We start from the raw sequence: 26,003 nt of genomic DNA, 5'->3' as shown, positions 1-26,003 counted from the left end.
GCCCCCAGCTCTGGGCTATGGAGCTGTGTTTTCTGAAGTGGTCTTTTCAGTTCCTCTGGGATGATTTAGGGTGGAGTTTCTTTTCCAGGATCTATGGCAATAATCATTTTTATCCTGTTTTACAGTTTTACAGTGACTCCTTCAGTAAAGTGTCATTCTGACATCTTGGACTTTAGCTGAGATCACACTTTAGTCAGAGGAATTTCGCAAGTGAAATCCCATTCATTTGACAATGCAGACATCCGGGCCAAATATAATTTGTGAGTGAAACTTTTCACCAAGTTCAGTGAACTTCAACGTGAATTTCTGTACTCGACCTGTGACGATGCTGATTTGGCTGTGGTGCCCTGAGGGGGGTGGGGCTTAGTACAACATTACTGTAGAACCAGTCTGGATAATTTAATGCTCCCAATGTTGTGGGAAATATTTGGGGACAGCCCCTTCCTGTTTCAACATTAGATTAGATTAGATTCAACTTTATTGTCATTGTGCAGAGTACAAGTACAGGGCCAATGAAATGTAGTTAGCATCTAACCAGAAGTGCAATATATAACATTATTTACATAATTTACATAAAGTGCAGTTGTGATATGACATTATGATTATGGAAGTTAAAGTAACCATATATACATATTGAAATATAAAAAATATAAACAAAGTAACATTGTGTAGGTGATGCATTAAGTACTGAGGGATAAATTAAATACAACTTTACAGAAGGTGCAATGTAATGATTGTGCAATGTTTATTTAAAGTGCCTGGATAGTGTTCATCCGGATAACAGCCTCAGGAAAAAAACTGTTACAAAGCCTGTTAGTGCGGGAACGGAGGCTCCTGTAACGTCTGCCAGATGGTAAAAGGCTGAAAGGTCCATGATTTGGGTGGGTGATGTCCTTGACGATGTTTCTTGCCCTGCCCAGGCAGCGTTTATTGTAGATGTCCTCGATGGTAGGTAATTCGGTGCCTATGATGTGCTGTGCTGTTTTTGCCACCCGCTGGAGAGCTTTGCGGTCTGCAGCACAGCAACTGCCGTACCATACAGAGATGCAGTTGGTAAGTATGTTCTCGATGGTACAGCGGTAAAAGTTCACTAGTATCCTGGGACACAAGTGAGCTTTCTTCAGACTCCGAAGAAAATAGAGGCGCTGCTGCGCCTTTTTGATGAGGACGGAGGAGTTCAAGAACCAGGTGAGATCATTGTAAATGTGGAGACCAAGGAACTTGAAACGGGGCACCTGATCCGCCGCAGTTCCGTTGATATAAATGGGGGCGTGAGCTTGGTTCCTAGTCCGTCTGAAGTCCATGATGATCTCCTTTGTTTTGAGCGTGTTTAGTACCAGGTTATCATTGTGGCACCACAAGGACAGATGCTGTACTTCATCCCGGTAGGCTGTTTCATTATTATCTGTAATCAAGCCTATCACCGTGGTGTCATCTGCGAATTTGACTATTTGGTCTAGATGACATGACTGTGCACCAGTGCACAAAGCAAGGTCCGTAAAGACACGGATGAGCGAGTTTGGTGTGGAAGAACTTGACCAACCCTGCACAGAGCCCTGACCTCAACCCAATAGAACACCTTTGGGATGAATTCTAGCTGAGACTGTGAGCCAGGCCCCGTCCATCATCAGTGTCTGACCTCACACATGCACTTCTGGATGGTCAATAATTCCCATAAAACACTCCTAAACCTCATGGAAAGCCTTCCCAGAAGAGGTGAAGCTGTTATAGCTGCAAAGGGTGGGCTGACATCATATAACACCCTATGGATTAAGAATGTGATGTCACTCAAGTTCATAAGCGTGCGAAGTCAGACGAGCGAATGCTTTTAACAATATAGTGGCCTTCAGTTCAGCTCTTGAAGACCTGTCCTGAGGGGGACGGAGCCTGACTGTGTCTTTACATAGTCTTACTTTATTAGTTATGTAACTGCAGCTGTAGGGCTGTCCTCTTCCTGAGACTGAATCAGAGACACATGCGAGAGCACAGCAGTTTCCCCTGGGTTTCTCCAATGTGTTAACAGCTTGGCCAACAAACCGCTGGGTTAAAAAAGAACAGAGAACTTCCCTCGTTCATGGAAAGGAAGCTGAGAAGACAGAAAGTGGACGTCCAGGAAAGTCACAGAGGCACAGGGCTTGCTGTGCTGGCCTGCACTGGATGGCTGGATGGGTGACACACACACTCCAAGCTTTCCTGAGTATTTTGTGAATTATCTGGGTCAATAATATACAATGGTTACCCATAATATTAAAGTATCATCAGTTGACACAGGACGCTGTCGACTGGATATTTTTGAGTGGTGAACTAGTTCCAATCCAATGTAACTGAGGAGTTTAATTCTGCCACCAGTGTCACTGCAGCACTGAGAATGACCCACCGCCCAAATCTGGGGCTCTGGGGTGGTCCTGTGGGGGTCCTGACCATTGAAGACCAGAGTGAAATGGGGTTAATAAAGTATGCAGAACAAACGGTCTCTAACAGTAGATCTACAAAATGCACCTCTATAGTCTTTAATAGCTTTAATGTTATGGCTGATCTGTGTAAATTATATCCAGTTATTTTTGTAATGTGATATTATTATTAATGTTAAGTATATATTTATTACTAAATCTATTGTACATTCAAGATGTTTTATAAGCCTTTGGAAATTTAGGGTCAGTCCTTGTGTCAGTTAATTATTAACCGGGGGGGGGGGGAGAGAGAGAGAGAGAGAGAGAGAGAGAGAGATTAATGGAGAGTGTGGAGTAATGAGTGGTAGCCTCAGGAGCTATAGGAGGAATAGGGTGAAATGAGATGAGGCCGTTTTATAGCGCACACAGTCAATAGGCTTGAGAGAGAGGGCGGGTGCGAGGTCTCACTCATACAGCTGAGTGGTCAGTTTTTCATGCTGTGGGTCAGTTGAGTGTGAAACGGACTCTCTCTCTCTCTCTCTCTCTCTCTCTCTCTCTCTCTCTTCTGTGGCTGGTTCTCGTCTGTTGCTGGTTGATAGAGGGCTCCTCTCTTCTTCTCTTCCCGTCTCCGTAGACTCAAGGAGTGTAAGAGGTAGGCAGCGTTCTTATTTGTGTACATGTGGATGCTAAAAAAGGTGAGGTGAGCTAGTCTTGTGTCCAGTCTCGCTGGGCTGGTCGTAGTGTGGATGTGTTTTTCTAAAACAGAGGGAAGCTGATGGGTAGCACTCAGAATGGAAGTTTAAACCGAACTGGAAGCTTAGATCTTCACACGGCTCACCTCAGGGGAATTGGTGGAGTAATCTCTAATAGACTCACATGACTTTTGCGGTTTCTGGAACATGAAAATGGACATGCGTTAACACTAGAGCTGCAATCAGGAGAACGTCAACCTGCAGATCATTCATTCAGTCATTCGTCTTCTGTAACTACTTCATCCTGATTAGGGTCGAGCTTGGTCCTGAGCACTACCAGGAGTCAGTGGACATTAGGCAGCAACACAAACTCACATGTGGAGTGTGTGTGTGATTGGGTGAGTGTGTGAACTTGTCCACAGGTGTCAATGAGTGAGTGACAGGGTGAGTGAGTGAAACTATCTACAGGTGTGAGTGACTGGATGAGTGAGTGAAACTCTCCAAAGGTGTGAAGGTGTGAGTGACTGGGTGAATGAGTCAAACTGCCCACCGATGTAAAGATGTGAGTGACTGGGTGAGTGAGTGAAACTCTCCACAGATGTGAAGGTGTGAGCGACTGGGTAAATGAGTGAAACTGCCCACAGCTGTGAAGGTGCGAGTGACTGGGTGAATGAGTGAAACTGCCCAAGGGTGTAAAGGTGTGGGTGACTGGGTGAGTGAGTGAAACTGTCCAAAGGTGTGATGGTGTGAGAAACTGGGTGAATAAGTGAAACTGCTCACAGGTGTAAAGGTGTGAGTGACTGGGGGAGTGAGTGAAACTCTCCACAGGTGTAAATGTGTGAGTGACTGGGTGAATAAGTGAAACTGCCCACAGGTGTGATTGTGTGAGTGACTGGGTGATTGAGTGAAACTGCCCAACAGTGTAAAGGTGTGGGTGACTGAGTGGGTGAGTGAAAATGTCCAAAGGTGTGTTGGTGTGAGAAACTGGGTGAGTGAGTGAAACTATCCACAGGTGTAAATGTGTGAGTGACTGGGTGAATGAGTGAAACTGCCCACAGGTGTAAATGTGTGAGTGACTGAGTGAGTGAGTGAAACTGTCCACAGGTGTAAAGGTGTGAGTGACTGGGTGAATGAGTGAAACTGCTCACAGGTGTAAAGGTGTGAGCGACTGGGTGAATGAGTGAAACTGTCCACAGGTGTAAAGGTGTGAGTGAGTGAAACTGTCCACAGGTGTAAAGGTGTGAGTGAGTGAAACTGTCCACAGGTGTAAAGGTGTGAGTGACTGGGTGAATGAGTGAAACTGTCCACTAGTGTAAAGGTGTGAGTGAGTGAAACTGTCCACGGGTGTGAGTGTGTGATTGACTGGGTGAGTGAGTGAAACTGTCCACAGGCGTAAAGGTGTGAGTGACTGGGTGAATGAGTGACACTGTCCACTGGTGTAAAGGTGTGAGTGAGTGAATTTGTCCACAGGTGTAAAGGTGTGAGTGACTGGGTGAATGAGTGAAACTGTCCACTGGTGTAAAGGTGTGAGTGAGTGAAACTGTCCACAGGTGTGAGTGTGTGAGTGACTGGGTGAATGAGTGAAACTGTCCACAGGTGTAAAGGTGTGAGTGACTGGGTGAGTGAGTGAAACTGTCCACTGGTGTAAAGGTGTGAGTGAGTGAAACTGTCCACAGGTGTGAGTGTGTGATTGACTGGGTGAATGAGTTAAACTGTCCACAGATATAAAGGTGTGAGTGACTGGGTGAGGAAGTGAAATTGTCCACAGGTGTAAAGGTGTGGGTGACTGAGTGACTGAGTGAAACTGTCCACTGGTGTAAAGGTGTGAGTGAGTGAAACTGTCCACAGATATAAAGGTGTGAGTGACTGGGTGAGTGAGTGAAACTGTCCACAGGTGTAAAGGTGTGAGTGACTGAGTGAGTGAGTGAAATGTCCACAGATGTGAGTGTGTGAGTGACTGGGTGAATGAGTGTAATTGTCCGTAGTTATGCGTGTGAGAGTGACTGGGTGATTTTGTGATGCTTTGTCCAGGGTAGATTCCGGATAGACAGAAAACTCAAGCTGAAGTTGTTACAAAAGATGAATGAATGAATAAATAACACACATTTCCATTTAACCAAGTAGAGCAGACTCAGCACATTCACGGATCATATAAACCCAGTGTAAATAGCCCAGCTGCAGTAAATAAAGGATGTGTGTATCAGTGAACCACACTGCTGTGTTGTGTGGGAGAGTGTGTGCAGTGTGCTCCACACACAGCCGTTGTGTAAATTTGTTTTTTTTTTTTCATTAGAAGCTTCCTTCACTTGCATCTAATCCATCAGTGGACAGTCCATTCAGCACTGGCCTAATGAACACGCATTGATCCTGTGCGCTGCTGTATGTTTTCCTGCTCTGTTCTGCTGGTGGAAGTGCTGACCTCGTCTAATGAGCTCTGTTTACAGAGTGGACGGCCTCCTCGGCCTTGGTCATTAACACAAATGAAAAGCACAGAGAGTAATGGGGGGCCTCTCGCTGCGGCTGGAGCTCTGCCTGGTTCTTGTGGATCTGCTCTGCTTCTGAAAGCCCTCGCTCTGTTGGGTTATGGTCATCATGCGTTATACAGTTAGTATATAATACAATATCATCATGACTAGTGTAGACTTGTATAAATATGCAGTAATACACAAGGGATTTCACCAGGTATTTAATGTGGAATGTGGCATTGGTCCCTCACGACTGCTGTAAACAGCTTTGCTGATTGCATTGTTGAGTGTTTTGACTTTGTCAGTGCCTGTTCAGTGCTGTTTGGAAATGATTTTCTCAACAGCTGGTCATTGTTGCTAGGTAACAGGCAATAAACGCAGGGAGGTATTTTAAAGAGTGATTTCAGAATAAAGAATGAGATATATGAACTTACCATATGATATTATCACATCCATAGAGTACCCATCAGCCAGGATAATGAGTTCATCATGTCACCGCGTGGAGCAGTTAACCCTAAACCTAATCCTAAGTGTAAGCTCTAAAAGTTTAAAGTGCTCTTTCTGTAATTCTTTTTCAGACACAATTCTATGTTATTGCTATGCTATTATTGCTATGCTATTATTAGAGAGCTTTTGCAACTGGTGTTTCACGAAGCAGCTTGGCAGAGTTCAGGGTGCTTGCATCAAGTAACAGTGGGAGGAAGAACTCCATCTGAACAAGAAGAAGATACCTTGAGTAAAACCAAGACTTAAACAAAAAGAAGTGTTTGAACAAAGACTAGTGTATAAACACAGAGCAGTGTAAAAACAAATAGGAGTGTTAAAACTGAGTATATTATAAACAAAGAGAGGTGTTTAAACAAAGAGCAGTGTATAAACAATGAGCATTGTTTAAACAAAGAGTAGTGTATAATCCAAAAGCAGTGTTTAAACAGAGTATTTTATAAACAAAGAGCCGTGTTTAAACTGAGTATTGTATAAACAGAGTATTGTATAACAAAGAGCAGTGTTTGAACAAAGAGTATTTTATAAACAAAGAGCAGTGTTTAAACAGAGTATTGTATAAACATAGTATTATATAAACAAAGAGCAGTGTTTGAACAAAGATAATTTTATAGAAATATAGCAGTGTTTAACAGAGTATTGTATAACAAAGAGCAGTGTTTGAACAAAGAGTATTTTATAAACAAAGAGCAGTGTTTAAACAGAGAATTGTATAAACGAAGAGCAATTTTTAAACAAAGTATTGTATAAACTAAAGCAGCGTTTGAACAAAAGGTAGTGTATAAACAAAGAGCCGTGTTTAAACAGAGTATTGTATAAACATAGTATTGTATAAACAAAGAGCCGTGTTTAAACTGAGTATTGTATAAACAGAGTATTGTATAACAAAGGGTAGTGTATAAACAAAGAGCAGTGTTTAAACAGAGTATTGTATAAACATAGTATTATATAAACAAAGAGCAGTGTTTGAACAAAGAGTATTTTATAAACAAAGAGCAGTGTTTAAACAGAGAATTGTATAAACGAAGAGCAATTTTTAAACAGAGTATTGTATAAACAAAAGCAGCGTTTGAACAAAGGGTAGTGTATAAACCAAGAGCCGTGTTTAAACAGAGTATTGTATAAACATAGTATTGTATAAACAAAGAGCAGTGTTTGAACAAAGATAATTTTATAGAAATAGAGCAGTGTTTAAACATAGTATTGTATAAACAAAGAGCAGTGTTTGAACAAAGATAATTTTATAGAAATAGAGCAGTGTTTAAACAGAGTATTGTATAAACAAAGAGCAGTGTTTGAACAAAGAGAATTTTATAAAAAAGAGCAGTGTTTAAACAGAATATTGTAAAAACAAAGAGTACATTTTAAACAGAGCAATGTTTAAACAGAGTATTGTATAAACAAAGAGCAGTGTTTGAACAAAGAGTAGTGTATAAACAAAGAGCAGCGTTTAAACAGAGTATTGTATAAACATAGTATTGTATAAAAAAAGAGCAGTGTTTAAACAGTATTGTATAAACAAAGAGTAATTTTTAAACAGAACATTGTTTAAACAGAGTATTGTATAAACAAGGAGCAGTGTTTGAACAAAGTAGTGTATAAACAAATAGGAGTGTTTAAACAGAGTATTGTATAAACAAAGAGCAGTGTTTGAACAAAGTATTGTATAAACAAAAAGTTTTTAAATAGAATATTGTATTAAAAGTTGTTACATTCCTATTTTTGAAACTGCTGTCTGAAAGGGAGCACCCATATTTAGTAGGTGTTTAAGATTTCTCAGCTAACAGGGGATTAGTGTTTGATCAAGCTTTCTTTTTTTTTTTCAGCAGGATGTCTGTCTCCTTTTGTACTTTATGAAGCGTAAATGCACTGTACATAAAACATGAGACTGCAATTTTTAAAAGTTTAAAATGGTATTGCACTCTGAGCTCTCTGTATTTCATCATCCTCATAAAAACAAGGATATGTTTTATTCACTAATTACTGCTCTACACCAAAGAAGTCCAATGAGTGTATTACTACAGTTCTCCCACTGTTTCGTTTTGGTTTTTTTCTTTCTTTCGGCCAATCAAGAGCTTTACATCATTGCCTCTCTTTGCAAATTGTATGCAGGAGTTTCTAAAAACCAGTGCATACATTACTAAGATCCCTGCTTGATACTGGTAACATTTGTATGTTAGGAATCATTATAATTTGACATTAGTTAATGATCACTGAGCTCCTTTCCACTGGAGGTGCTGTTACACTCCATAACCTCATACTCTCTGTTCAGAGCTGCAGAAACAGTGCTGTAATCAGTTTGTGAGAGTGCTACACAAACACAAAACACTGCTATGTCTTATCTTTTGGAGCTAACAATTAGGTTCACAATCATGTTTAGATCATTTTAAACAAGCTAAGAAAACAAACAATATTTTGAAGCTTAGTGTTAGATTTACAGATAGTTTTGGGTGTTAGTTGTTAGCTGTTAGCCATAGCATTAAACAAGCATTGACCTTTGCCATTTCTGCTCTTTTGCAGTTTTAGGTTTAGAGTTAGACTTATGTTTATGGTTAAATTTAGGGTTAGGGTTGGGATTAGACAAAGTTTTAAGGACAGTTTTCCAAGCTGCGTCGCCATAACTTCACATCAAAATCCTGGAATATCATTAGTACACATTTTATGAGCGTTAATTATATTTCATACACATTGTATGAATCCTGGGAGCAGTCTTTTCATAAAATACATTCAAGTTCACCTTGAGACCAGCATGTTTTATTGGTTTTAATCATTCTTGTTTTTTTTTTTTTTTTGTTGTAACCCAGAGATGATCTTGTGTAGTTCTTGGACGGCACGGAGTCATTCTCTTTTCACTTCTGTGTAATGGAGCAAGTTAGTTCCTCCCTTGCTTCCATCAGAGGAAGAGGGCTGCTGCATCAGTGAATTATTGCACACTTGTTTTAACTGAATGTTCCTCCTGTGGCCGTTTTAGTGAATTCAGAGAAGAGCTACTGTAGATTTGAATAAGCTCCAGGGATCTGTGGCTATGCTAAAATCTATAATCATATCATTTTCAAAATACACAACATGCGCTAAAGCAGAAAGCCCTTAGAGTGAGTAGTGCATTTAACCACAGACGATGTTCGGTTTTGCACACACACACACACACACACACACACTGCCTAAAGGTTAGAGGAGGGGGCCTGAGACCAAAGGGTCTCTGGTATCATCCCCTGGACTGGCAGGAGAAGTTGGGGCAGGGAGTGAAGAAACAGTGCTGTCCCCTCCCTCAACAAGGTGCCTTCAGCAAGAACCCTGAACCCCAGCATCTCAGCTGTTCCTAGTGCTCTAGAGTTTGTGTATGTGTGTGTGTGATTGTGTGTGTGTGTGTGTGTGTGTGTGTGATTGTGTGTATGTGTGTGTGTGTGTGTGTGTGTGTGTGTGTGTGTGATTGTGTGTATGTGTGTGTGTGTGTGTGTGTGTGTGTGTGTGATTGTGTGTGTGTGTGTGTGTGTGTGTGTGTGATTGTGTGTATGTGTGATTGTGTGTGTGTGTGTGTGTATGTGTGTGTGTGTGTGTGTGGGTGTGATTGTGTGTATGTGTGTGTGTGTGTGTGTGTGTTTGTGTGTGTGTGTGTGTGTGTGTGTGTGTGTGTGTGTGTGTGTGTGTGATTGTGTGTGTGTGTGTGTGTGTGTGTGTGTGTGATTGTGTGTGTGTGTGTGTGTGTGTGTGTGTGTGTGTGTGTGTGTGTGATTGTGTGTGTGTGTGTGTGTGTGTGTGTGTGTGTGACTCTGGATAAGATTAGGATGAGTGTAAATGCCGGGCTGTTTTTTGTTTTTCAGTCATTGTGTAAATTTAAAGTGCAGTGTTAATCGGTGCAGTTGTTAAGAGCTGTTCTTCATGTGTGTGGTGTATGTGTGTGTAGCTCAGCGTGTGTCCTTTAGTGGAAAAACACACTTCCTGCCCCCCGTCCCACCCGGCCACTGCTGATGTTTATGGTGTGTGTGTGTCTGTTTTTCTCCTGGGCACTTGTCCCTGTTCTGTGTGTTATTCACGAGAGCATGGGGAGAGTCAGCTGAGCCAGAGAACATACACACTGGGAGGAGTCAATACAAAACACACACACACACATTTTTTTAACATGCCCCATTTTATATGGTGTAGCTCAGTGAGTATCCATTGACTTCCACACACAAGACTAGAGTTTGACTCCCTGCTTGGTAACCACATTAGGGGACATCATTAAAAGTCCTTAGGCAAGACTCCTAAAGCTACGTCCAGCTTTGTTACATGATCACATGATCAGAGATGTAATTCACTCCTGATAAGAGGGAACCACGTTTAGAGAAGATAGGAGCTAACCCTTCTATCAGTAAAGGTTCCTAAGTGATTCTTGGCTTGGTCACAATTCAGGTGGAACATTTTGATCTGTATAACCCCACATCTCACTAGGTTTCTATTCAGGACCATCAGAGCCGGTCCAAAGTCAGGCCCGAGACCAGGAGACGTCACGTCAGAGGTCCGACTGAGACCAGGACTCAATGAATCCGAGTTAAAACTGGGATTAGGACACTTCAGGTCCGAGTCAAAACTGGCACTGGGATGCACTGGGAGTCAATTCAATGGCAGCTGCTCTTGAGAACAGTCTTTGGATCCACCTTGCCCTGAGTCAGAGAAAAGACAGAGTGCTTAAAAACTACAACATTGGGCCATGTTTTAAAATCGTTTCAATAATCATTCTTTGACGACGACCAGGTTTTGTCATTTTTTTTTTATTTATTTATTTTCAGACCAATAGAAAAGGTTTTCCTCTAAAAGCATTGTATGAAAGGGTGTGTGGTTCCTCTCACGCAGTGCTTCTTTAAAGCAGTGTAGGACAGTACAGCAGCTCTGGAGGTGTTTACAGTGTAATGCACTCTGTGCCTCGTCATTCATCACTGCTTTGAGGAAACAGCTTGGACAGTGAGGAACACTGGAACTTCTGCTTTGGCTCCAGAGCACAAAGGGAAAGGGGTTATTTCATGTCACTGATGCCTCTTTGAGGGGGCTTTGTTCTGCAGATCTTTGGGGAAGTTTGTGATGCTGAAAATACTGAATATTCTTCTCTCACGACTTGGTGATATTTCATTACACACATCACATCAGGATCCCCACAGGACCTTCACAGGACCTTCACAGAGCAGGTCTGATTAAGATTTGGATCATTCTCAGTGCTGCAGTGACACTGATATCGTGGTGTGAAACTGAACAGGGGTGAGTGTGTGAGTGACTGGGTGAGTGTGTGTAATTGTCCGCAGGGGTGAGTGTGTGTAATTGTCCGCAGGGGTGAGTGTGTGAGTGACTGGGTGAGTGTGTGTAATTGTCCGCAGGGGTGAGTGTGTGAGTGACTGGGTGAGTGTGTGTAATTATCCGTGGGTGTGAGTGTGTGAGTGACTGGGTGAATATGTGTAATTGTCTGCAGGGATGAGTGTGTGAGTGACTGGGTGAATATGTGTAATTGTCCGCAGGGGTGAGTGTGTGAGTGACTGGGTGAATATGTGTAATTGTCCGCAGGGGTGAGTGTGTGAGTGACTGGGTGAGTGTGTGTAATTGTCCGCAGGGGTGAGTGTGTGAGTGACTGGGTGAGTGTGTGTAATTATCCGTGGGTGTGAGTGTGTGAGTGACTGGGTGAATATGTGTAATTGTCTGCAGGGATGAGTGTGTGAGTGACTGAGTGAATATGTGTAATTGTCCGCAGGGGTGAGTGTGTGAGTGACTGGGTGAATATGTGTAATTGTCCGCAGGGGTGAGTGTGTGAGTGACTGGGTGAATATGTGTAATTGTCTGCAGGGGTGAGTGTGTGAGTGACTGGGTGAATATGTGTAATTGTCTGCAGGGATGAGTGTGTGAGTGACTGGGTGAATATGTGTAATTGTCCGCAGGGGTGAGTGTGTGAGTGACTGGGTGAGTGTGTATAATTGTCCGCAGGGGTGAGTGTGTGAGTGACTAGGCGAGTGTGTGTAATTGTCCGCAGGGATAAGTGTGTGAGTGACTGGGTGAGTGTGTGTAATTGTCAGCAGGGGTGAGTGTGTGAGTGACTAGGCGAGTGTGTGTAATTGTCCGTGGGTGTGAGTGTGTGAGTGACTGGGTGAATATGTGTAATTGTCCGCAGGGGTGAGTGTGTGAGTGACTGGGTGAGTATGTGTAATTGTCAGCAGGGGTGAGTGTGTGAGTGACTGGGTGAATATGTGTAATTGTCCGCAGGGGTGAGTGTGTGAGTGACTGGGTGAGTGTGTGTAATTGTCCGCAGGGGTGAGTGTGTGAGTGACTGGGTGAGTGTGTGTAATTGTCCGCAGGGGTGAGTGTGTGAGTGACTGTGTGAGTGTGTGTAATTGTCCGCAGGGGTGAGTGTGTGAGTGACTGGGTGAGTGTGTGTAATTGTCCGCAGGTGTGAGTGTGTGAGTGACTGGGTGAATGTGTTTAATTGTCCGCAGGGGTGAGTGTGTGAGTGACTGTGTGAGTGTATGTAATTGTCCGCAGGTGTGAGTGTGTGAGTGACTGGGTGAATGTGTTTAATTGTCCGCAGGGGTGAGTGTGTGAGTGACTGTGTGAGTGTGTGTAATTGTCCGCAGGGGTGAGTGTGTGAGTGACTGGGTGAATGTGTTTAATTGTCCGCAGGGGTGAGTGTGTGAGTGACTGTGTGAGTGTGTGTAATTGTCCGCAGGGGTGAGTGTGTGAGTGACTGGGGGAGTGTGTGATGCCCTGAGATGAGCTTCCACCCTGTCAGGAGTGTGTTTTTTCTGACCTGACATGACCCTGACCAAGATGAAGTGGTGATGGAGAATGAATGAATGAATCCAAAAATAGAGGTAGAGCACATAGACTGTGTTTCTTTTCTATGAGATTTCTAACAGATGTCGTGTACAGTTTTTCCAAAATAGAATTAGCCTTATTTTGGAACTTAGAAAAGTAACCCGGTTCTGTTGGTTCCACTGTGCTTCTGAAAGGTACTGAATACTGAAGTAGTTACAGAGCTGATGCATGTGTAGCTTTGTCTGGATTTAAACTGATCTGTCCTCCTTCCTTCAGTGGAGATTTGAAACCAGCGTTGCTCAGCAGCTTTTCACAGTCCATAAGGTTCTTCCTGTGTTCTAGTGATGGCCAGTCCAGTTTACTACAGTAATCTGAGTAACCAGAGGTCAGAAAAATGTATCCTGTAGCCAGTATGACTGGACACAGGCTGTGTATATGACTAGTGGAGTGTCCAGCACAATACACTCTCTCTATGTGGAGAGATGAATGGTCCTTCAGTTCTAAACATCTAGGTGTGAGGAGCAGCGGTAATTTAGAGGGTCACCCACCACCCTAGTGTGTGTTGTGCTGGTGTAGAGTGGATCAGACACAGCAGTGCTGCTGGAGTTTTTAAACCCTGTGTCCACTCTCTGTCCACTCTGTGAGACACTCCTCCCTCGGTGGTCCACCTTGTAGATGTGAAGTCAGAGACAGTAGCTCATCTGTCGCTGCACAGTGTGTGTCGGCCGTCCTCTAGTCCTTCATCAGTGACACAGGACGCTGTCGGCTGGGTGTTTTTCGGTTGGTGGACTGTTCTCAGTCCAGTAGTGACACAGAGGTTTTAAATTCAAGCAACACATGCTGTGTCTGATCCACTTGCACCAGCACTGCACACGCATACACACCAACACTACCTCTGTGTCACTGCTGCTCTTCTGTGCTGGTTCTGACCACTGCATGTGTTCTATCACTACTAGGACATTAGCATTCTCCTCCAAGCGTGTTGAGCTCCTGGAGCATTGTCTTGGTCAGTGTGAGGACCCTGTTTTTCTAACCTGGTGAAGTCTCAACTGAAACTGTCTATTGGTCTGATAACCTTTCCCTCAAAGCTGAAAGTTGAGGGGTGGGGTGGCGGTGTAGGACGGGGGGTCTTCTCCGGCTCCAGCTGAAGCATGAATGGAATTCGCCGACTCAGCCTTTCTCAGTCCTGCAGTCATGAGCCCATTTCTCAGCACAAACGTGACTCATTCCTGTCAAACGCCTGGCTCTAGCCCAAGAACACAAGTTCCCTCCAGGATCATTAACTCCACTGACCCTGCTCTAGATCACGGAGAGGGCCCAGTGTGCGGGGGGCTGACAGGGAGAAGCGATTCTCAGCTGAAATGATGGCACTTATGTCTTTTGGCACTGACCTGAATGGAAGAGATCACATTTCCAGCTCCTTCTATGATGATTAATGGAGGCGTCTTTGCCAGAGGATCAGTAAAGGGCAGATGAAGGGGAGGTACACTGTGATCCTTTTAAGGTGGAATTCCCTCCCTGTGTCTCCCTGTGTCTGCGTGGGTTTCCTCTGGGTGACTGTCTGTGAATAGTGTGGTGTGTTCTCCCTGTGTCTGCGTGGGTTTCCTCCGGGTGACTGTCTGTGAGGAGTGTGGTGTGTTCTCCCTGTGTCTGCGTGGGGTTCCTCCGGGTGACTGTCTGTGAGGAGTGTGGTGTGTTCTCCCTGTGTCTGCGTGGGTTTCCTCCAGGTGACTGTCTGTGAGGAGTGTGGTGTGTTCTCCCTGTGTCTGTGTGGGTTTCCTCCGGGTGACTGTCTGTGAGGAGTGTGGTGTGTTCTCCCTGTGTCTGCGTGGGTTTCCTCCGGGTGACTGTCTGTGAGGAGTGTGGTGTGTTCTCCCTGTGTCTGCGTGGGTTTCCTCCGGGTGACTGTCTGTGAGGAGTGTGGTGTGTTCTCCCTGTGTCTGCGTGGGTTTCCTCCGGGTGACTGTCTGTGAGGAGTGTGGTGTGTTCTCCCTGTGTCTGTGTGGGTTTCCTCCGGGTGACTGTCTGTGAGCAGTGTGGTGTGTTCTCCCTGTGTCTGCGTGGGTTTCCTCTGGGTGACTGTCTGTGAGGAATGTGGTGTGTTCCCCCTGTGTCCGCGTGGGTTTCTGCAGTGCTGAGCCCAGAGGAGCAAACGCAGAGGCTCTATTCTCCCTGTTAGAGCTCAGTGGAGCATCACGTTGTCTTTGAATAACGTTCCTTTAGGGGCCAGTGAAAACCTGTCATCTTTCTGTTAGATGTAATAGCATTCTGTCATTTCACCCCGAAAAAATCTGTCACTTGACAAATAAGCATTTACAAATGTTTGTTATGTTTGTGTCAGTTGTAATAAAGGGTTAATGTGCGTTTCGTGTATCCTTCAAAACAGTGTCCTACAGCAAAATGTTAGCAAATTTTCTTAGTTGTCATAACAGGGACCTGCCTCTGTTTCATCTCTGTGACATGCTGCTGTTGTTGTTCATCTGATTCTGCTGTTTTGGAGGAAGAGAGAAGCCGAGCACCATCAGGGCAGGATTTCCTTCAACAAACGTTTGCAGGGCTGACGCCGCACTTTCTCCAAAACACATTACTGTGTGGTTTTTGTTTTTGAGGCTAAACCACTTGCACTGAAATGATAGGAAAGGAGAAAAGTGTGGCGACTGTGAAAAACGGAACCATTTCAGCAGAATTCAGTGCCGTTGACTCTCCGTCGCTGCCCTTGAGAAGCCGTGGGAGGTTTGGGAAGGCGAGGGGTGGTTCCTGTTGTCTGTAAAAATGACTGAGGTGAGCTATGGCCGGTGAAGATGTAAGAGTCTGGATCCGTTGGGGGAAGTTCTCAGAAGTGCCTGTGGTTACAGTAGAAGTGACACAGAGGTCAGAGTTTTGCATTGTTTCAGGGCAGTGCTGGGAACACGGTGCTTTCAGGCCACAAAGTTTCTCATTTGAGGTTTGGCCCTTGTTTTACATCAGAGCTGGGTGTAGTCCACCACTTTACATTAATATCACTTTATTCTGAGTCTGAGGCTTACTTCTATGTGTCAGGCACTTGATGAGTGACTAGATCCCGCCCTCACGTCTAATCACACCGAACTGAGAAGATTTTGCATGAGAGAGACACACAGGGAAAGATAAAACCTATTATTTATGAATGCAAAATACAAAATGGAGGTTCATGTATGGAGTGGCATGGCTCTCTGGTCCTGGGTTCCATCTTCACACAGGTCACTATCAGTGAGTTTGATGTGTTCTCCCTGTGTCTGCATAGGTTTCCTCCAACAATCCAGAAACACACGTTGGTAGGTGGATTGGCGACTCAAAAGTGTCCGTAGGTGTGAGTGTGTGAGTGTGTGTGTGTGTTGCCCTGTGAAGGACTGGCGCCCCCTCCAGGGTGTATTCCCGCCTTGCGCCCAATGATTCCAGGTAGGCTCTGGACCCACCGCGACCCTGAACTTGATAAGGGTTACAGATAATGGATGGATGGATGGATGGTTGTCCACAGGTGAGTGACTGGGTGAGTGTGTGATGCCCTGTGATTGAATGGGTGCATATAGGACTACTCTGTCTACCATGAATGAATGAATGAATGAATGAATGAATGAATGTTTAAAAATCTTAACATTGCATCTTTTGGTTCTCAGAACATTTGGCCTCATTTTGCTGCCGTACAGAGTCCTCTTTATGAGGATCAGTAGCCTCAGTGTGGTCAGTGTGTTGAGGTGAGGATTCCTCTGGCCTGCAGTAGGCAGAGCAGAGGGAGGAGGCTCTTTTCGTTCACTGCCCTAACCAGTTCAGTTCAGTTCAGTTCAGTTCAGTTCACTTCAGTCCTAACAGCTGAGGAATGGGAAGGAAAAGCTGTGGATGTGATCAGCTGCGTTTCGTCTTGGTGAGTGAGAGGATACAAGACACCTATTACACTCTGAAAGAGGCTAGAGCATGAGTGCATTACCTACAAGAAAGTACTTTAGGTTCTATGTGGAAAAACATTGTTTCAGTGAATAATGCTGTTGTTTTATTGACTTATTAATTTGCTGCATGTAATGGTTTTCTTGAGTTTGAAGAGGCTTAACTTGCTGAAATATTAAAGCATTGTTAGCTGGCTCATAAATCAATGTGTAATATATGTCCCAGATGTAGTTTGTTTATTGTGTTGAAGACTGCTGCGAAGTATTAGAAGATTGAAAGAAAACGTATTCATTGAATTAACTTGATTCATACCACTTCCACATCAGTGACTCTGATCAGCTGGGTTATTGACTAATAGTGTTTGACAAATTGAGTTATATTAATGTAGAGGGAACAGTTTACACCCAGAAATTCTGTGTTTTTGTTTATGTAGTGGCTTCAATGTCTTATATTAAGTCATGGTAAATGTTCCTCAAGCAGAGTGTAAATGCAGCTAACATTACTGTAGATTAACACTAATGTCGTCATATTCTCATCAAAATATATTATACATTTACAGCGTTTTGAACAGGAGCCTAAATTAACCCATATATAATGCCTTATTTTTGTTACATTCTTTAATAGTGTTTAAACAAATGGTTGAAACAAACAACAACTAGAAAACAGGATACAAACTGCTACAGACAAACAGGAAATTAACTTAGAGCAAGTGTTATGTGAAAATTGATTCAGCATTTGGCTTCAGTCGTTATATCTTTGTCATTAAATCTTTCTTAAAATGTTTCTTGGAAACTTTTTTTTAAACCATCTGTCAATGTTTCCATTTCATTTAGCTGCTTTCCAACTGAACAGAAAGCTAGCTCTGCTGCTAGCTCCCAGAACTCATCAATCTGGAGCCTGCTGCAATGCCTCAGACCTTTTCTTTTAATCCACTTCAGTGCTTTCACGTCCTTGGTTGACAGTATGGACCCTAAAGAAGGCTTTAAATTGAATTCCTGGACGTTTATGAACAGCTTTGACTTGTTTATTGGCTTGGTGCTGGGCTTGTTAGCTTGCTAGCTGGTTAGCAGCGCAGTATGCAGGGTTGTATGCTAGCACGTTTCCTCACAGTAGTCTAGTGATCATAAAACAGGGACTTGGAATAAGAATGAGCTTCTTTCACTTTTCTGTTACTTGATTTGAAGTTTTCTGTAACTCCTCAGACAGAAACTTTGGTGTAACAGCTGTTCAGGATGAATTTAGCCTGGGTTTCAGCAGCATGTCACTCAGACCCAGCTGTAGCTTTATATGTCCAAGTATGTGTGTGTGTGTGTGTGTGTGTGTGAGAGAGAGAGAGAGAGAGAGATTATTATATGTATTAGAATTCGTATGTATATAGATATATTTCAAATGTAAAAATATACAGCATGTGACAGGAATATAGAAGCCCAACATTGGGAGACACTGCCCCCTAGTGTTAGTCTAATGCTGCGTCAATTACAGGCCCCTCTGTAATCTCCAGAGCACTGATTAACAGATGCAAAATGCCCTTAAAACTGCAAATTACACAGTAATGAGAAATTATAAAACCAGGCATAGTGCCAGAGGAATAGGGGTGGGTTTTGCCTCTCTTTCTCTCTCTCTCTCTCTCTCTCTCTCTCTCTCTCTCTCTCTCTCTCTGTCACACACACACACTCAGAACTGCTCACCATCTCATATCCAATGGCAATGTTCCATGTGTTTCTCTCAGACTGATAGAAAGTCTCACCTGTGTGATGTTCACAGTTATTGTGATAGGAACCAGACGTCCAAATCTCCCTCAGAGTAGTTAATACAAAACAGGAAATGAAATGAAAGTACTGTCTGATACCTGGGGTACTGCTCTGGCCTGTAATATAGTTCTATATTTATCTTTATCTTTCTATTTATCTGAAGAGAACTGAATCTCACATTTACTACAAAAATGGCTATAATTGGGTTGTAGATCCTTTCTTATTTTCATCACAATGGCTGAAAAGGATTGAATAAATCTGTCTACACTGAATTTCGCAAAATGGGTGGACTTTCCCTGTAGTATTCAGTATAGTGACTGCAATATTAGTGGTATGTCAGTAGATGGAGTTGCACACACTTTGTAGTGCGTGTGTGTGTGTGTGTGTGTGTGTGTGTGTGTGAGGAATGCTGCGTCATGTGCTCGTGCTGGGTGGTGTTTATTTTCCTCTCCATGGCCACAGGGAGGCCACTGGGTATTCCTAGCCTGCAGCTGAGTAACTGACTCGTGACTCATGTTCTATTTGCCTTTGGACATAAACACAGCGTGCTCCTGAGATGAAGGACAGATCATTTTATGGCTCCATTGTAACTCCATAACTCACACAGCTAGTGTTTATCTGTCACCGTTACAGGAAAACCTTGTATCTCCCAAATTTAACATTAAAGGGAATAAATTCTCCCTTTTCCCTATGACCTGCTTCTGCCAAAACACCACAAGGATCAATCCCCACAGCAGCGTTCTCCCCCGTCTAGGCAGCCCTGTTCAGACGATAATGAGCCGCGTGCTGTTCACCCCGACCTCAGCGCACAAGCAGTGAGGAGTGAGGAGCAGAAGCTCTGGTTTTTAGCCGTTTTTACTCAGTGCTCTTATTTATCTGCGCCCATTGCGTCGGTTTTGTTGCGTTTAACCTCTTCCTTGCGCTCTCACATAAAAGTGGGTCCAGCCTTGTGATTGGACATACTCAGACAAGGAGGCCGACAATCCTGAAGTGTCTACACTCAATGTAAGATGCAGCACAAATGGTGCTGCTGGCCCTCGGTGATTCGGTGACCTCTGCTTTGACCCTGAACTGGACACTGATATGTGATCAATGGCAGCGGTGTGGAGTAAACGTTTATGAATAAACAGAGTGGACGTTTGTTCCTGGAGCAGTGTTAGAGCGGTTCTGTGTGAGCTGTCTTTTGTGCTGTCGTCGAGATTATGTTCAGTTGATATCAATCAAATTTAGTTAGGCCCGTTTTCTTCTGACAGCACATTCCTTTCATTGTGTTCCACTCGCACTCTTTACAACGCTGCTCTGCTGATGTGGATAAGGATGAGGTAGAAGCTCCAGTCCAGAAGAACCGCCTGTCCTTCGCTCTTATCAGAAAGGAGGATGTACCACAGGAACAGTTTAATGACTGTCACAGCCGCGTGGGTGGGTCCGACTCTGTGTAAACCCTGCCTGGATCAACCGTGTGTGTATTTTGGGTTTGTGATTTTCGGCAGAGAATCAGGGTTGGTTTAAATGTAAATTTCACTTTAAAGACACCATAAAGACTGTATCAGACCCTTCTCTTTGAGACAGGGCCCTTCATCTGTGGCCAGTTTCTGACCAAAGTGCTGTTATGGGGAAGACACAAATTGACCAGTACGTCTGAGTGAGTGTGTGAAACTGTCCACAGGTGTGAGTGAGTGAGTGACTGGGTGAGTGTGTGAAACTGTCCACAGGTGTGAGTGTGTGAGTGACTGGGTGAGTGTGTGAAACTGTCCACAGGTGTGAGTGAGTGAGTGACTGGGTGAGTGTGTGAAACTGTCCACAGGTGTGAGTGAGTGAGTGACTGGGTGAGTGTGTGAAACTGTCCACAGGTGTGAGTGTGTGAGTGACTGGGTGAGTGTGTGAAACTGTCCACAGGTGTGAGTGAGTGAGTGACTGGGTGAGTGTGTGAAACTGTCCACAGGTGTGAGTGTGTGAGTGACTGGGTGAGTGTGTGAATGACAGGGTGAGTGTGTAAAACTGTCCACAGGTGTGAGTGTCTGAGTGACTGGGTGAGTGTGTGAAACTGTCCACAGGTGTGTGAGTGTGTGAGTGACTGGGTGAGTGTGTGAAATTGTCCACAGGTGTGAGTGTGTGAGTGACTGGGTGAGTGTGTAAAACTGTCCACAGGTGTGAGTGTGTGAGTGACTGGGTGAGTGTGTAAAACTGTCCACAGGTGTGAGTGTGTGAGTGAATGACAGGGTGAGTGTGTAAAACTATCCACAGGTGTGAGTGTGTGAGTGACTGGGTGAGTGTGTGAATGACAGGGTGAGTGTGTAAAACTATCCACAGGTGTGAGTGTGTGAGTGACTGGGTGAGTGTGTGAATGACAGGGTGAGTGTGTAAAACTATTCATAGGTGTGAGTGTGTGAGTGACTGGGTGAGTGTGTGAAATTGTCCATAGGTGTGTAAGTGTGAGTGACTGTGTGAGTGTGTAAAACTGTCCACAAGTGTGTGTGTGTGAATGACAGGGTGAGTGTGTAAAACTGTCCACAGGTGTGAGTGTGTGAGTGACTGGGTGAGTGTGTGAAATTGTCCATAAATGTGTGAGTGTGTGAGTGACAGGGTGAGTGTGTGAAATTGTCCATAGGTGTGTGTGTGTGTGTGTGTGAGTGTGTGTGTGTGTGTGTGTGTGAGTGTGTGTGTGTGTGTGAATGAGTGAGTGTGTGAAATTGTCCACAGGTGTGTGTGTGTGTGTGTAATTTAACACAGGTGTGTGTGACAGGGTGAGTGTTTAATGCTCTATTCGGGGTGTATTCCTGTCTTGTAGCCAGTGATTCAGGGTATACAGAAGATGAATGAATGAACTAATGAATGAAAGGATAGTTTTCCACAGCCCTAGTGAGCGTCTGTATGAGCTGAGACTGTAGAGTAGAGAAAGTGATGTGCTGCGGATGTGATGCAGGGCCCGAGGGGAAGTTGAGGACAGTGTTTTTGTGATCTTTGATCTCGGGTTTGTCTCCTGAAAGTCCTGCAGGCAAACACATCTGTTCCAGCTTTCCCTTCACCATCAGAGGCACATCCTCTAATTACTGTCGCTTCCTTTCGGTTCCTACAAACTCTGTGGAGTTCAGATTACTCCAGAGAAACAATCCTCGGTTCCCTGGAACTCCCCGAAAACCAGTTGCTTACACTCCAGCCTTTTACCGCCTCTCATCCAAGACATTCCGAGTCCTCCTCCTTTCTTTCGGAAGAACGTGTTGCATCTAACCATGACATCACTGCTCCTAATGGCTTCCAGTCCAAGCCGGGGCACGTTTCCCTTTCGTTCTTTGTGCTCGGTCCATCCCAGAATGGTTGTCTTCCAACAAGGGCGGGAAGGATCTGTGATGATGCATGACATCAGGCCGCCGTTTAGGCCCCGAGAGCGAGCACAAAGTCCTGCCTTCAGAGGGTCTGCGAGGGTTATTTTTCATTCTCTTTTCCAGCCTGCTGGTTTGCATTAACACGTTCAGCCTTCCCTTGTGGGCGAGGGCCCCCTCATTCTCATTTCATTTTTCTTCCCTGCCTTTCGCCTTTGTTTTTCTAAGGCATAGACGCGGCTAGAGGCCCTGGTAGAAAAATCCCAGCTAGCATTCCTGCTTTAAAAGAAAAAAAAAAGAGTTTTCAAGGCTCCTTCTGTGGCTCAAGTTCAAAAAGAGCTGTAGTAGTGGAGCTGGAGTAATGCTAGTAATGGAGGGCTTAATATGTGACTGCTTTGGGGTTTATGTCCAGCTCAGGCACGTGCGTTGGACCAGAGCGCAGACTTTTATGAGTGTTCAGCGGCTCCGGGACCGTCCAGTTGGAATCCTCGACCGTAACATTATCGTTTGGCTGGAGCCACAACTCGTTCCATTGAGCTACGGCTTGTCAAAACCGGTGTTTCCAAGATGTTAAGCACATGAGTGTGGAAATTATTCAAACATTAGGAGGAATAGAAGCCTGTGCCATCCTTGGGTTGCAGTAACATGATTTTGCTTTGGAGTGGGTGCCATATTGGGGATTGATTGTCTCATAAACAGTGAGATAATATCTCATAATCAGCTCCTCTCCATTCACTGTAGAGACTCTCATGGCGTTCAGAAGCACAGAACCCTGTTTGGAGTCAGTAAAGGATCCCACTGTGATTCATAATGATGGGAAACACTGTTATACTCTGTTAGCCATATTAGCATTTTCGTCATAGCACTTCAGTACGTTTCTCTGCTTTTCTGACTGAATCTGAGTGAGTTATTCATACACACATCATGTACAAGCTTCAGTTATTGTTTCTTTGCCCCCGCACAGGGTAAATAATCTAATCCCAGTCCCTGCGCTGGAAGTGGAATAGAAAAATAAAAACTCTACACTCTACATAAGAAGCAGCACAAAAATCTGAACCACTCATTTTATCCTGTTTTCTGAAGGCACATCACAAAACACAGTGTTGTTTTAATTCAGTGTGTGTTGATAGGCTCCATATGGCCAGATTAACCTGCACATGTACTGAACAAGTGATTTTTATTTTGTAATCCCCTTTAATTATTCAAAGATGCTTCTCCAGATCTCCAAATGACCTGTGATTATCCTCACTGTGCAAGTCCCCCTCTACCTTATATGCAACCTTTCTTTGTATTAGCTGGTTCTCACACTAAATATCACTACGGGACTGTTGTTCGTTCAGTCACGCCTCGCTCTGATGCTCTTGGCCGGCCCTCGTAACTCTGGCTTGTTACAATGATTATGACGGGATCACAGAAAGCTATTAAAACATGTCAGACGGCTTACGAAGCCAATGGCTCATTCTGACACCTGTTACTAATGTGACTCTGTCATTACTTTGCCTCTCGCGCTTTCATTACTGCCGTTAAATGAAAAATGTATGCTTCTGAGATGAATAGGACCTTGGACAAACACGAGGAGAACTGCGCAGCTCTGTAGTGAAAGTGAAGGGGGTACTGGGGTAATCATACGCAGACGGTGAATAGTCGCTTTTCTGGGAAGAAGAGGAGGGTTGGCTCTGGATGAAGGCTGTAAATCTGAGCGAAGATTACTCAGAGCTGTGTCACTTGTCTTTGTGTGTGTGTGTGTGGCGGGGGCAGTGAATGGAAACCCCATCAGCCCCGTTGCATGTTGAGATTTGGAAGATACGGATTAACAGCGAGACTACTGGTGTGATTTAAGGGTCTGTAGCTCCACGTACAGTAACCTAAACCACAACACTTTGGGAGGAGGAGTCTGAGTGTCATGAGCCTGAGGTCACCGTGCTCAATGCCAAATGTCGGCCAGAGGGGCTCAGACCCTTGCTGGTGAGTGGGACAGTGGAACGGTGTTCTGTGACGTGATGGAGCTCTGCCTAATACCTTTGACAGCTGTGCTCTCTCACTATGACACAAGTGTGGATGTGTTAAAATAGCCACTGTCCATTCGCCAGGGTCCGTTCACAGACATCTGCTGTCCTTGTCAACAATCTCATCAACACTTCAGTCAGCCCAGCAGTGGATCCGACGTTTGTAAGACCCCCAGCAGGACATTTATACATAGCAACACAAAATAAATAATGTGTATCTCCATTTTCTGATGCAGTTTGAGACTATAACCTTCTGTTTATGCTACAGAAAGATCTCATGACCAACAGAACTCACCACTGACCATCGTTCCCTATTCACCCTGAGCTACTGTGTCTGACTTTACAGCTACAAGGGGGACCTGTGAGGTGGGTGTGAGTAACAGAGTGGACAATAGGTGGACACAGTGTTTTAAAACTTTAGCAGCAACTGCTGTGTCTGATCCACTTCAAAACACTCTACCGCCATGTCACTTTCACTTCAGCCCTTTAGCCTCTGTGGGGGTCCTAGGGGGGGTCCTGGCCATTGGAAAATAGCGTGGGGCACACAATGTATGCAGCGCAACAGATGGACCGTAGTGTGTAACTGTAGAACTCCTAAGTGCGTGTATAAGGTCAGTGGAGTTGATAAAGTGGACAGTGAGTGTAGAAACAAGGTGTTTTTAAGGTTATGGCTGATGTATGTGATGTATAATGTGTGTGTGTGTGTGTGTGAGGGGGGGGGGTTCTAATGAAGTGGACAGGGAGTGGACACAATTTAGTGCCTTCTGTTTTAACGTGACAGTGGACAGCTGGAAGTTCCCACTATAGCAACAAGCTCGGAGCTAAAATAACCATCGTCCATTCACCAGCTCATGGACATCTGCACCGTTATCATCAGCCTCATCCCAAACAGCTAGACCTGGCAGATGTTCACACACACACACACACACACACACATACACACACAAAATCTTGTATCTGGGAATTGTGGGGACATTGCATAGGCTTCCATTCATTAACTTTCTTAAGGTACCACTAGCAGAACCCTAATCCTAACCTTAACCCTAACTTTAACCATGTCCACCTTAAAGGTCACTTTTACATAGCGGGGACCAGATATGTGATATATGTGATATATATTCCCTGTATACACAAACACATACCCACACACACACAATCTGGTGTCTTTGAATTGTGGGGACTTTACATAGCTTTCCATTCATTTTGTGGAGACTTACTATTAGCTTTTCCAAAAATACTACTTCTTTAACCCTAAACTTGACCCTAATCCTAACCTTAACCTTATTCCTAACATTAACTCAAACGTTTAACCATGTCTTCACTTTAAAAAGTCATGTTTTACACTGTGGAGACCTGCTGGTGGTCATGATGTGAGTGTGTAAACAGGTTTTGGTCCCCACAACGTAATATAGTCCTTGTACACACACACACACTCACACACAATCTGGTATCTTTGAATAGTGGGGACTTTACATAGACTTCCATTCAGTTTGTGGAGACTTATTATTAGCTTTTCCAAAAGTACTATGGTTTTACTTTAATTAAAGCCTTAACCCTAATCCTTAAACCATGTCTTCACCTTAAAAAGGGGCATGTTGACAAATGGGAAGACAAATGATTTACACTGTGGAGACCAGCTGGTGGACATAATGTTAGTGTGTAACGTTTGGTCCTGGAAACCGGAGCACCCAGAGGAAACCCACGCAGACACAGGGAGAACACACCACACTCCTCACAGACAGTCACCCGGAGGAAACCCACGCAGACACAGGGAGAACACACCACACTCCTCACAGACAGTCACCCGGAGGATACCCACACAGACACAGGGAGAACACACCACACTCCTCACAGACAGTCACCCGGAGGAAACCCACGCAGACACAGGGAGAACACACCACACTCCTCACAAACAGTCACCCAGAGGAAACCCACACAGACACAAAGAGAACACACCACACTTCTCACAAACAGTCACCCAGAGGAAACCCACGCAGACACAGGGAGAACACACCACACTCCTCACAGACAGTCGCCCGGAGGAAATCCACACAGACACAGAAAGAACACACCACACTTCTCACAAACAGTCACCCGGAGGAAACCCACGCAGACACAGGGAGAACACACCACACTCCTCACAGACAGTCGCCCGGAGGAAATCCACGCAGACACAGAGAGAACTCACACACTCGATATATTCC

General features: G+C 44.4%; 1 protein-coding gene across 4 annotated transcripts in view; it reads left to right on the top strand.

Moving 5' to 3' along the window:
• The window catches only part of iqsec1a (IQ motif and Sec7 domain ArfGEF 1a), a 107,421-nt gene that overhangs the window by 33,716 nt on the left and 47,702 nt on the right, over positions 1-26,003 (top strand). Inside the window, exon 1 of one of the 4 annotated variants that reach the window (XM_066670237.1) lies at positions 16,534-16,702. The exons of the other annotated variants lie outside the window; for them this stretch is intronic. The gene's annotated coding sequence lies outside the window, so the exon portion shown is untranslated. Of the gene's footprint in view, positions 1-16,533; positions 16,703-26,003 lie in introns of those variants that run through there. 4 annotated transcript variants of the gene reach the window in all.

This window comes from Hoplias malabaricus, chromosome 5 (assembly GCF_029633855.1).
Source record: "Hoplias malabaricus isolate fHopMal1 chromosome 5, fHopMal1.hap1, whole genome shotgun sequence".
Taxonomy (NCBI): domain Eukaryota; kingdom Metazoa; phylum Chordata; class Actinopteri; order Characiformes; family Erythrinidae; genus Hoplias; species Hoplias malabaricus.
This window is presented reverse-complemented; position numbering and strand designations above follow the sequence as displayed.